The sequence below is a fragment of the Haematobia irritans genome, chromosome 1 (assembly GCF_050003625.1).
Source record: "Haematobia irritans isolate KBUSLIRL chromosome 1, ASM5000362v1, whole genome shotgun sequence".
Taxonomy (NCBI): Eukaryota; Metazoa; Arthropoda; class Insecta; order Diptera; family Muscidae; genus Haematobia; species Haematobia irritans.
The window spans coordinates 53,636,568-53,648,266 of record NC_134397.1 but is presented as its reverse complement, the minus strand read 5'-3'; positions in this window follow the sequence as shown (position 1 = coordinate 53,648,266).

Here is an 11,699-nt window from a genome sequence, read left to right as displayed (position 1 = left end):
TGAAGGTTAGTCATCACCTAGTACTTGTTCTCACTCTTTATATCTCCACTCTCTCTCACTCTGGCACTCTTGCCCTAAGAGTAGAGAATCTCTTTTATATAAATGATAATAAGCATAGCCAGTGTTTAGCTTTCTCTCTGTCACACTCTTCCTTTTTTTGCAGCTCATCCTCTTATTCTTTGTTCTTAACTAAACATTACTTTTAAATAAGGTTCCGGTTGACAAGTCCTGTTTTTTTTGTTTCTATAAAATTCCCATTGTTTTAGCTATGGCCTTCACTGCAGTTAGGTAATGTTAGAGTAGAAAACAGGTTTCCAAATGGTTGATTGTGGGATGGTAGTCGAAGAGAGATAAAATTTGTATAACACCTGCCCCTCTATGTATTATAGCTTCTTTCTCTTAGCTATTAATGTTGTAGTTGCAAAACTTGCAATAGAGTAGTGGATGCATGGAAGCATGGTACTGGTGCTGATGATATCTCTCATTGTGTGTGTGTGTGTGCCTTTTGAATGCCATTATTACACCTGTGAATACAATTAAATTTACATTTTTCCGTTGGCTTGTTTGCCTAACGTCTTTGCTACACTTGATTAACATTTACGTTGTTTTCCAGTATGAAGCTCTTAACCAGGTTTGGGAATGTGGGTATATTATCCATCCGTCCATCCATTCGTATGTTTGTTTCATTTCATTTTCTCATGTCCGTCTCGAAGTTTGGTCCTGCTCGAGAACGTATACATATGGAGTTCGTGTGTGTGTGTGTTTGTGTTACTGTAAGTGACGTCTAAATGTTATGCTAACAAGGTAAAAAGGTGATGAATGTACTTTTTAGTGTGTTAAATAGCAACAATAACATTTGTTTACACAACTTGTACGGCATTAGAGAGAAAGAGAGAGAGAGAGATAGGGTACCTACCTTTGAGTAGTTGTAGTCGTTATTTCAGTACCACAATGTTAGAATATTCTAAATATCTACTATCTATATAGGTAGGTAGCACACAATATAAAAGTACTTTTTGAAAGGATAATTAACACAGAGATAGCATCTCTATGGTATTGTCATCATCCATTGTCTTCATCCTGGTCATTCATATAATAGAAGTACTTGTGAATACCTAGCTATAACTATATTTTTAAAAATAGTTGACTTTTATGGCCTTATTCTATAGTTTTTTTTTTGGGATGCTCTAAAAGTAATGAATTTTATACTAAATTAACCACAGATAGTGAGCCATTCAAAATTCTTAGGCAATTTTTAAAGCAAAATTAAACAAAACAAGTATATACAGGCGTAAGTTCGGCCAGGCCGAATCTTATGTACCCTCCACCATGGATTGCGTAGAAATTTATACTAAAGGCTGTAATCCAAAATTGAATTACTTGGGTTGTAGTAACACTTGCCGATGGCAATGCATATTAAAACTTCTTAACATCGTCTTCAAAATTGTAAGTTAGTCCATTTTTGATAGTCCTGATAAGTCCCCGGTCTGACACGTAGATGGTGTCGCTAGTATTAAATGCATATTATTTTTATATAGTACCAACCTTTAAATGATTCGTGTCGAAATTTGACACAAGTCAATTAGTTTATGAGATAGAACGTCTTTTGTGAAGCAACTTTTATTATTGTGAAAAAAATGGGAAAAAATGAATTTCGTGATTTGATAAAATACTGTTTTCTGAAGGGAAAAAATACGGTGGAAGCAAAAACTTGGCTTGATAACGAGTTTCCGGACTCTGCCCCAGGGAAATCAACAATAATTGATTGGTATGCAAAATTCAAGCGTGGTGAAATGAGCACGGAGGACGGTGAACGCTGTGGATGCCCGAAAGAGCTGGTTATCGACGAAAACATCAAAAAAGTCCACAAAATGATTTTGAATGACCGTAAAATGAAGTTGATCAAGATAGCAGAGGCCTTAAAGATATCAAAGGAACGTGTTGGTCATATCATTCATCAATATTTGGATATGCGGAAGCTCTGTGCAAAATGGGTGCCGCGCGAGCTAACATTTGATCAAAAACAACAACGTGTTGATGATTCTGAGCGGTGTTTGCAGCTGTTAACTCGTAATACACCCGAGTTTTTCCGTCGATATGTGACAATGGATGAAACATGGCTCCATCACTATACTCCTGAATGCAATCGACAGTCGGCTGAGTGGACAGCGACCGGTGAACCGTCTCCGAAGCGTGGAAAGACTCAAAAGTCCGCTGGAAAATTAATGGCCTTGGTTTTTTGGGGATGTGCATGGAATAATTTTTATCGATTATCTTGAGAAGGGAAAAACCATCAACAGTGACTAGTATATGGCGTTATTGGAGTGTTTGAAGGTCGAAATCGCGGCAGAACGGCCCCATATGAAGAAGAAAAAAGTGTTGTTCCACCAAGACAACGCACCGTGCCACTAGTCATTGAAAACGATGGGAAAAATTCATGAATTGGGCTTCGAATTGCTTCCCCACCCACCGTATTCTCCAGATCTGGCCCCCAGCGACTTTTTCTTGTTCTCAGACCTCGAAAGGATGCTCGCAGGGTAAAAATGTGGCTGCAATGAAGAGGTGATCGCCGAAACTGAGGCCTATTTTGAGGCAAAACCGAAGGAGTACTACCAAATTGGTATCAAAAAATTGTAAGGTCGTTATAATCGTTGTATCGCTCTTGAAGGGAACTATGTTGAATAATAAAAACGAATTTTGACAAAAAAAAAAAAAAATGTGTTTTTCTTTGTTAGACCGGCGACTTATCAGCCAACCTGTTACTAACACGACGTACAAAATTTTTTCTAAATCAGATGAAATTTTCTCGTCCAAGAGGATCTAGATGTCAAATCTGGGTATTGGTTTATATATAATTATGGGCCGATATGGATCAATTTTTGCATGGTCTTTAGAGGCCATATACGAACACAACATACCAAATTTTAACCTGATCGGATGAAATTTGCTCCTCCAACAGGCTCCTAAAGCCAAATCTGGGGATCGGTTTATAGGGGGAGGGCTATATATAATTATGGACCGATATGGACCAATTTTTTCATGGTTATTAAAGGCCATAACATCCCATACCAAATTTCAACCGGATCGGATGAAATTTGCTCCTCCAACAGGATCCACAAGCCAAATCTGGAGATCGGTTTATATGTGGGCTATATTATGAACCGATATGGACAATTTTTGCATGGTTATTAGAGGCCATTTACTAACATTACATACCAAATTTCAACCGGATCGGATGAAATTTGCTCCTCCAACAGGTTCCTAAAGCCAAATCTGGGGATCGGTTTATATGTGGGCTATATTATGAACCGATATGGACAATTTTTGCATGGTTATTAGAGGCCATTTACTAACATTACATACCAAATTTCAAACGGATCGGATGAAATTTGCTTCTCTAACAGGCTCCGCAAGCCAAATATGGAGGCTATACGTAAAGGTGGTCCGATATGGCCCATTTGCAATACCATCCGAACTACATCAATAGAAACTACTTGTGCCAAGTTTCAAGCTTATTTCGTTCGGAAGTTAGCGTGATTTAAACAGACGGACGGACGGACATTGCTATACTTTATGGGATCTGAGACCTCTTTGGACTCTGTCCATACACAAAACAAAAATATTTTTTGTCTTCAATCATGAAATTAATTGATCCAATTAATTTTTAATTGAATTTTTTAATTGAAAAAAATTAATTGAAAATCAATTAAAGCATTAATTGTTCCAATTAAGAAATTAATTGATACTATTAATTTGTGATTGATTTTTGTTTCAATTAAAAAATTTGTTGAATCAATTAAATTTTTTAATTGGAAATTTTTTAAAACTCAATTAAGACTTTAATTGGAAAAATTTTCGTGAAATTTTTTTTTGTATAGGATAGAGTCTTAAATACCATGAACAAATTTGGAATGGTGTCTATAGTTGCCACCATTGTCAAATCCCAGAATGCGAAAATAGGCCCCACCTGAAAACGAAGCATAATTCCAAAAATGGAAAATTGGGCTTTATTGTTTTTTTTTTTTTAATATTGGGGTTTATTTCCATAATGCAAACGGGCTCCCAAAAAACTACAAAAATGGTATTGTCGTTTTCCATATACATAATTTGGGTCCTACTGCATTTAGATTTCATGGGACCCATATTCATAGTGTCCATAAAATTGGATTGAATAAAATTTCGTAGGGGTGGGAAAATATCATTAAAAAAACTAAATTAAAATAAACTAAAACAAAATATATTTTGGTGCAATAAACATAAGGTAATTTTAGCATCAATTTAATAACAAAATTTTTCGATATTGTCTCTCTAATAGGTATTGCCTCGTAATAGTTTACAATAGGCTATGCGTCCCTTTCGGCATTTGATATTACACTCATGAACCCAGGGCTCAGCTACTGTACCGGGCTATCTTTAACGTATACTTTTTGTAAATTAAGATCACTCATACAACATGGTGTACGTATGAAAATGAATCAATCAATATTAATTATACCACACCAAGTACCTATGTTAAAGCAACTTTTTAAAAGCTAAGAAATAATTTTCTTGTAATTGGAATAATTTGAAATAAATTAATATAATCCTTCGAAAAATTCCTTTTAGTTACCCTGTCAATTAATCAGTTGTCACCTTTAAACAGTGGGCAAACAATTGCCCACTGATGTTTGCCCACACTATAGGGTACCAGCTAGTCATCCTCTTCGGGAGTTTAGTAGATGCTATTCATTGTTGCTAAAACACATACTAAAGTGCACTTTTGTGTAAATTTGAATACTGTTTGCACTTTTTCCTGTCGTTGCAGTTCAACATTTAGAGTACTCTCATACATTTGCACTTTGGCACTAGAGCCATAGGGCCAGTGTGGTAGGTAACAATGTTCACTTTTTCTTGTCCTGTTGGTTTGGTTCGTTGTCTTGTTTTTTTTGTAATTTTTGTACTTTGGTAAAAGTACTTTGAATATTATTAAAATAAATCTTGGCAGCAATAATGCATAACGAAAAATTGAAGAAGAATAAGAGAGGAGAGCAAAAACACATCAGAATGTAAATGAAAAAATGCAGGAAATGTGTTGTGGACGACTACCAACCTTCCTCCTGTGTTACAAATGATGCCTCGTTTTCAGTGTCGTCATTTCCATCCACCTCCTCCACCTCTAAAGGAATGAGCAAAAGTGAACTATAGCCACTTTACCATGGAATTGTGTACATGCATCACTGCATACCCAGGTGTATACTTTGCTTGTTACATATTGCACGCTTGAAGTGCAATTCATGCACATGTTCCCAAGAAAAACGAGGCGATGGTGAAAGAAGAATGAGCAAAAAATGGCCAAGTCATATGGGTTCAGAATAAGAGGGTGTTTTAAACATTGGCTATACTTGCGGTAAAAAGCAAATAAAATTGAGTAAAATACCAATGAGGATAAATCATCTTTAGTCCAGACAAATAATAATGTGCGATATCACCATCTTAGATGGGCTCTCCTTGTATGGTACAGTCGATATGAAATTTTATTTTATATGTTTTCTCTTATTGTTGTATCCTCCTCCATAGAATGGGGAATGGGTAAACTTTGTCGAATTAAGTTTTTCAAAGGTACAGAAAATGGTGACAATTCTGAGCCTTTTAAAGCTTTTCTAAATGGTTTCAACGCAATGTCGAAAGCCGTTTAGAAATGTTGACAAAATTTTCTATAGAAATAAAATTTGACAAAATTTTATATAGAAATAATTTTTTGACAAAATTTCCTAAAGAAATAAAATTTCGACAAAATTTTCTACAGAAATAACATTTTGTCAAAATTATCTATAGAAATAAAATTTTTACAAAATTTTCTATGGAAATAAAATTTTGAGAAATGTTTCTATAGAAATACAATTTTAAAATTTTTTATAGAAATAAAATGTTGACAAAATTTTCTATAGAAATTAAATTTTGACAAAATTTTCTAAGAAATAAAAATAAAATAATATTTCGACAAAATTTTCTACAGAAATAACAATTGACAAAATTTTCTACAGAAATAGCAATTTTGAAAAAATTTTCTATAGAAATAAAATCTTGACAAAATATTCTATGGAAATCAATTTTTGACAACATTTTCTATAGAAATAAAATTTTACAAAATTTTCTATAGAAATAAAATTTTTACAAAATTTTCTATAGAAATAAAATTTTGACAAAATTTTCTATAGAAATAAAATTTTGACAAAATTTTCTATAGAAATAAAATTTTGACAAATTTTCTATAGAAATAAAATTTTGAGAAAATCTTCTTTAGAAATAAAATTTTGACAAAATGGTATATAGAAATGATTTTTTGATAAAATTTTCTATAGAAATAAAACTTTAACAACATTTTCTATAGAAATAAAATTTTAACAAAATTTTCTATCGAAATAAAATTTTGAGAAATTCTTTTATAGAAATAAAATTTTGAGAAATTTTTCTATAGAATTACAATTTTGACATTTTTTATAGAAATAAAATTTTCTATAGAAAATTTTTATTACTATAGAAAATTTTTTCAACATTTTTATACCCAGCGCCACACTGTGGAACAGGGTATTATCAGTTAGTGCATATGTTTGCAACACCCAGAAGGAGACGAGATAGACACATGGTGTCTTTGACAAAAATGCTTAGGGTGGGCTCCTGAGTCGATATAGCCATGTCCGTCTGTCCGTGAACACATTTTTGTAACCAAGGGATTAGGTAGTAATTTAAGCCCAATCGACTTCGAATTTGGCACAAGTATGTGTTTTGGGACAAAACAGAACCCTATTGATTTTGGAAGAAATCGGTTCAGATTTAGATATAACTCCCATATATATCTTTCGCCCGATATGCACTTATACGGCCCTAGAAGCCTGAGTATTACCCCAATTTGGTTGAAATTTTGCACTAGGAGTACAATTGGTAGTATAGTTAAATGTGCAAAATTTTATTGAAATCGGTTCAGATTTAAATATAGCTCCCATATATATATATCTTTCGCCCGATATGGACTAATACGGTCCCAGAAGCCAGAGTTTTACTCCAATTTGGTTGAAATTTTGCACAGGGAGTAGAATTAGTATTGTAGCTATGCGTGCCAAATTTAGTTGAAATCGGTTCAGATTTAGATATAGCTCCCATATATAGCTTTCGCCCGATATGGACTAATACGGTCCCAGAAGCCAGAGTTTTACTCCAATTTGGTTGAAATTTTGCACAGGGAGTACAATTAGCATTGTAACTATGCGTGCCAAATTTAGTTGAAATCGGTTCAGATTTAGATATAGCTCCCATATATAGCTTTCGCCCGATTTACACTCATATGACCACAGAGACCAATTTTTTCCTCCGATTTAGTTGAAATTTTGCACAGGGAGTAGAATTAGCATTGTTGCTATGCGTGCCAAATTTGGTTGAAATCGGTTCAGATTTAGATATTGCTCCCATATATATCGTTCGCCCGATTTACACTCATATGACCACAGAGGCCAATTTTTAACTCCGATTTAGTTGAAATTTTGCACAGGGAGTAGAATTAGCATAGATATAGCTCCCATATATATGTTTTTCTGATTTCGACAAAAATTGTCAAAATACCAATATTTTCCTTGTAAAATCGCCACTTCTTAGTCGGAAAGTTGTAAAAATTACTTTAATTTTCCTAAACTTCTAATACATATATATTGAGTGATAAATCATAAATAAATTTTTGCGAAGTTTCCTTAAAATTGCTTCAGATTTAAATGTTTCCCATATTTTTTTTTACTAACATTGTGTTCCATCCTAGTGCATTAGCAGACTTAAATTTTGAGTCTATAAATTTTGTAGAAGTCTATCAAATTCTGTCCAGATCGAGTGATACGTAAATGTATGTATTTGGGACAAACCTTTATATATAGCCCCCAACACATTTGACGGATGTGATATGGTATCGAAAATTTAGATCTACAGAGTGGTGCAGGGTATAATATAGTCGGCCCCGCCCGACTTTAGACTTTCCGTACTTGTTTATAGAAATAAAATTTCTATAGAAAATTTTCTATAGAAATAAAATTTGATAAAATTTTCTATATAAATAAAATTTTGTCAAAATTATCTATAGAATTAAAATTTTGACAAAATTTTCTATAGAAATAAAATCTTGACAAAATATTTTATAGAAATCAAATTTTGACAACATTTTCTATAGAAATCAAATTTTGACAGAATTTTCTATAGAAATAAAATTTTGAGAAATTTTTCTATAGAAATACAATTTTAAATTTTTTTTTATAGAAATAAAATGTTGATAAAATTTTCTATAGAAATTAAATTTTGACAAAATTTTCTATAGAAATAAAATTTTGACAAAATTTTCTATAGTAATAAAATTTTGACAAAATTATCTATAGAAATAAAATTTTGACCAAAATTTTCTTAGAAATAAAATTTTGAGAAAATCTTCTGAATAAATAAATTTTTGAGAATTTTAGAAAATTATTATTACTATAGAAAATTTTATCAAAATTTCCTATGGAAATAAACAAAATTTTCTAAAGAAATAAAATTTGACAAAATTTTCTATAGAAATAAAATTTTGACAAAATTTTCTATAAAAATAAAATTTTGACAAAATTTTCTATAAAAATAAAATTTTGACAAAAATTTTCTATAGAAATAACATTTTGACAAAATTTTTTATAGAAATAAAACTTAAAAATATTTTTGACAAAAATTTCTATAGAAATAAAATTTTGACAAAATTTTCAATAGAAATAAAATCTTGACAAAATTTTCTATAGAAATAAAATTTTGACAAAATTTTCTATAGAAATAAAATTTTGACAAAATTTTCTATAGACATAAAATTTCGACAAAATTTTCTACAGAAATAACATTTTGTCAAAATTATCTATAGAAATAAAATGTTTACAAAATTTTCTATAGAAATAAAATTTTCTATGGAAATAAAATTTTCTATGGAAATAAAATTTTGAGAACATTTTCTACAGAAATAAAAATTGAACAACATATTCTATAGAAATAAAATTTTAACAAAATTTTCTATAGAAATACAATTTTGAGAAAATCTTCTATAGAAATAAAATTTTGACAAAATTTTCTATAAAAATAAAATTTTGACAAAATTTTCTGTAGAAATAAAAATGTTGACAAAATGTGATATAGAAATAATTTTTTGACAAAATTTCGTATGGAAATAATATTTTGACAAAATTTTCTACAGAAATAAATTTTGACAAAATTTTCTTTAGAAATAAAATTTTTGACAAAATTTTCTATAGAAATAAAATTTTGACAAAATTTTCTATAGAAATAAAATTTTCACAAAATTTTCTATAGGAATAAAATTTTGACAAAATTTTCTATAAAAATAAAATTTTGACAAAATTTTCTATAAAAATTAAATTTTTACAAAATTTTCTGTAGAAATAAAAATTTTGACAAAATGTTACATAGAAATAATTTTTTGACAAAATTTCGTATGGAAATAATATTTTGACAAAATTGTCTACAGAAATAACAATTGACGAAATATTCTATAGAAATAAAATTTTGATAAAATTTTCTATAAAAATAAAATTTTGACAAAATTTTCGATAGAAATAAAATTTTGACAAAATTTTCTGTGGAAATAAAATTTGGACAAAATTTCCTATAGAAATAAAATTTTTGACAAAATTTCCTATAGAAATAAAATTTGTACAAAATTTTCTTTAGAAATAATATTTTAACAAAATTTGTCTCCCTTCTTGTGGAAGTAGTAACTTTCCCTTGTTGGTGCAAGGTAAAAATTGTATAGCAGGAATAATGATATTGACAGGAAATTTAGATCAGATTTTTTTGGAAGACTTGCATTATTTATATAGCCATATTTACTATAAGTCTAATTTTGTAAATAAATAAATAAATAAATATAGCCATATTACCCTCACTTATTTATCAAAATTTTTCAGTAAGCCTATTGTCCAGCAGGTCAAGGTTCTCATACTCCAAGCCAGTTTCGTGAACCCACTGATTATAATTTTTCATAGTTTTTCCAACAGTTGGTCACTGTTTACACCTTTTCTACTACCCCATGGGGTGACACAAATTGTTTACGGCCAACCTGGTAGGCGACAACGATAAATGTCTGTTTGTCTCATTACACTTTCTTTTATTTGGGTATTGTGTCATTATTCAAAAAGGCCCAAGAAACATTCAAAAACTTATTTTCCATGTCTATGAGAAAGCGATGAAGAGAGGGCGATGCAGGTAAAGCAAGGCAAAAGGAAAACTTTTAATTTATTTGGCCAAATGTTTTCCAAGAGTTTTTCAATGACAAAATGTGCATAAAAAATGGCGGACATATTCAACATAATTTTTCTATGGAAGATTGTGCTGAAGCCCAAACTTCCATTCCTTCTACACCGTCAACTACGTAAAAGGGGAAAAGGTGGTATGGTGAAAGTTTTATGAAAAAACACGTTTTATTTTTTTCAATTTCTTTTTTGTTTGTTCACTCATCATATTTGTGTATGCGGTTTTTTTTTTTGTTACAAACAAAAAAACTCTTCATAAACATTGCGCTTTAAAGGCATAATCAAAACTTTTTCCTATTTGAAATTCCAAATGCAACGATGTACTAAATTATGCGCCTTGAAGAGGTATGGGAAATAAACTTGAAATTGCATTTTGGGGTTTTTCTATTTGATTTTGTTTATAGTTGTGTACATTATGTTAGCAAAAGTAATAAAATGGAAAACAGAAAAAACGTGAAAGTGAGTTTAGGCTATGGAATATATGTGACATAACATGATGAATGAATGATAGCTGTGGAAATAGTGGGAGAAGTGATATGTGGGAAAAAAGAAATTAGTCTTGGGAGTTTAGAAGCCCGAGTAGGGAGCCACCGTGGTCCAATGCTTAGCCTGTTTGCGTTGCATACAAAGGGTCATAGGTTCGATCCCTGCTTCGACCGAACACCAAAATATTTTTCATAGGTGATATTTTGACAAATAAACAATTTTTATATTTTTAATGATTCTTAATGCATTCTAAAACGTAGAGAAGGAATATAATCACCCCAATAATGTTTCAAGAGCAAAATATTAGGTTTGGACGGTGAACATAGAACATATTTGTCGCAAAAATGTTCTTTTCTCGGTAAAAATGTACTTGATTGCCGAAATTAAATAATAAATAATTTTCGAGAAAATAACATGGTTGCGACAAACATATTCCATGTTCGACAAACATATTCCATGTAAGATGGAGACTGAAACGCATTAGCCGGGATAAAAAGCCATTGTTTGCCCAAAGTGACATGAAAGTGAACGATTTATCATTGTTGCACGAGCTTTTCAAGCGAAGCGGCCGCCTAGACAAGGAATCGATAGCACCTCAACACTGTACAACTTAATAACTGTCCCGTTTCCTCCATATATACTTGAAATCGACCTTTGAACCAGAAACAAAAAGCCTTTTGTTACAATCAGTCATGTTACTTCCATCAAGGACATTGGTAAAAAAATCTCAACCGGCGGCTACACTTCCAATTTGACAAAAAATTTTCCTATCTGGCAATTTTACATCCTCTGATTTACAAAATGTCAAAATCAGTCATTTCGTTTAGATTGCCATAATTTTTTTGGGATATATAGCTACATGTCATACAATAGTATATGTTCTAATATCATATAATCATTTTGTTTTACATTTTC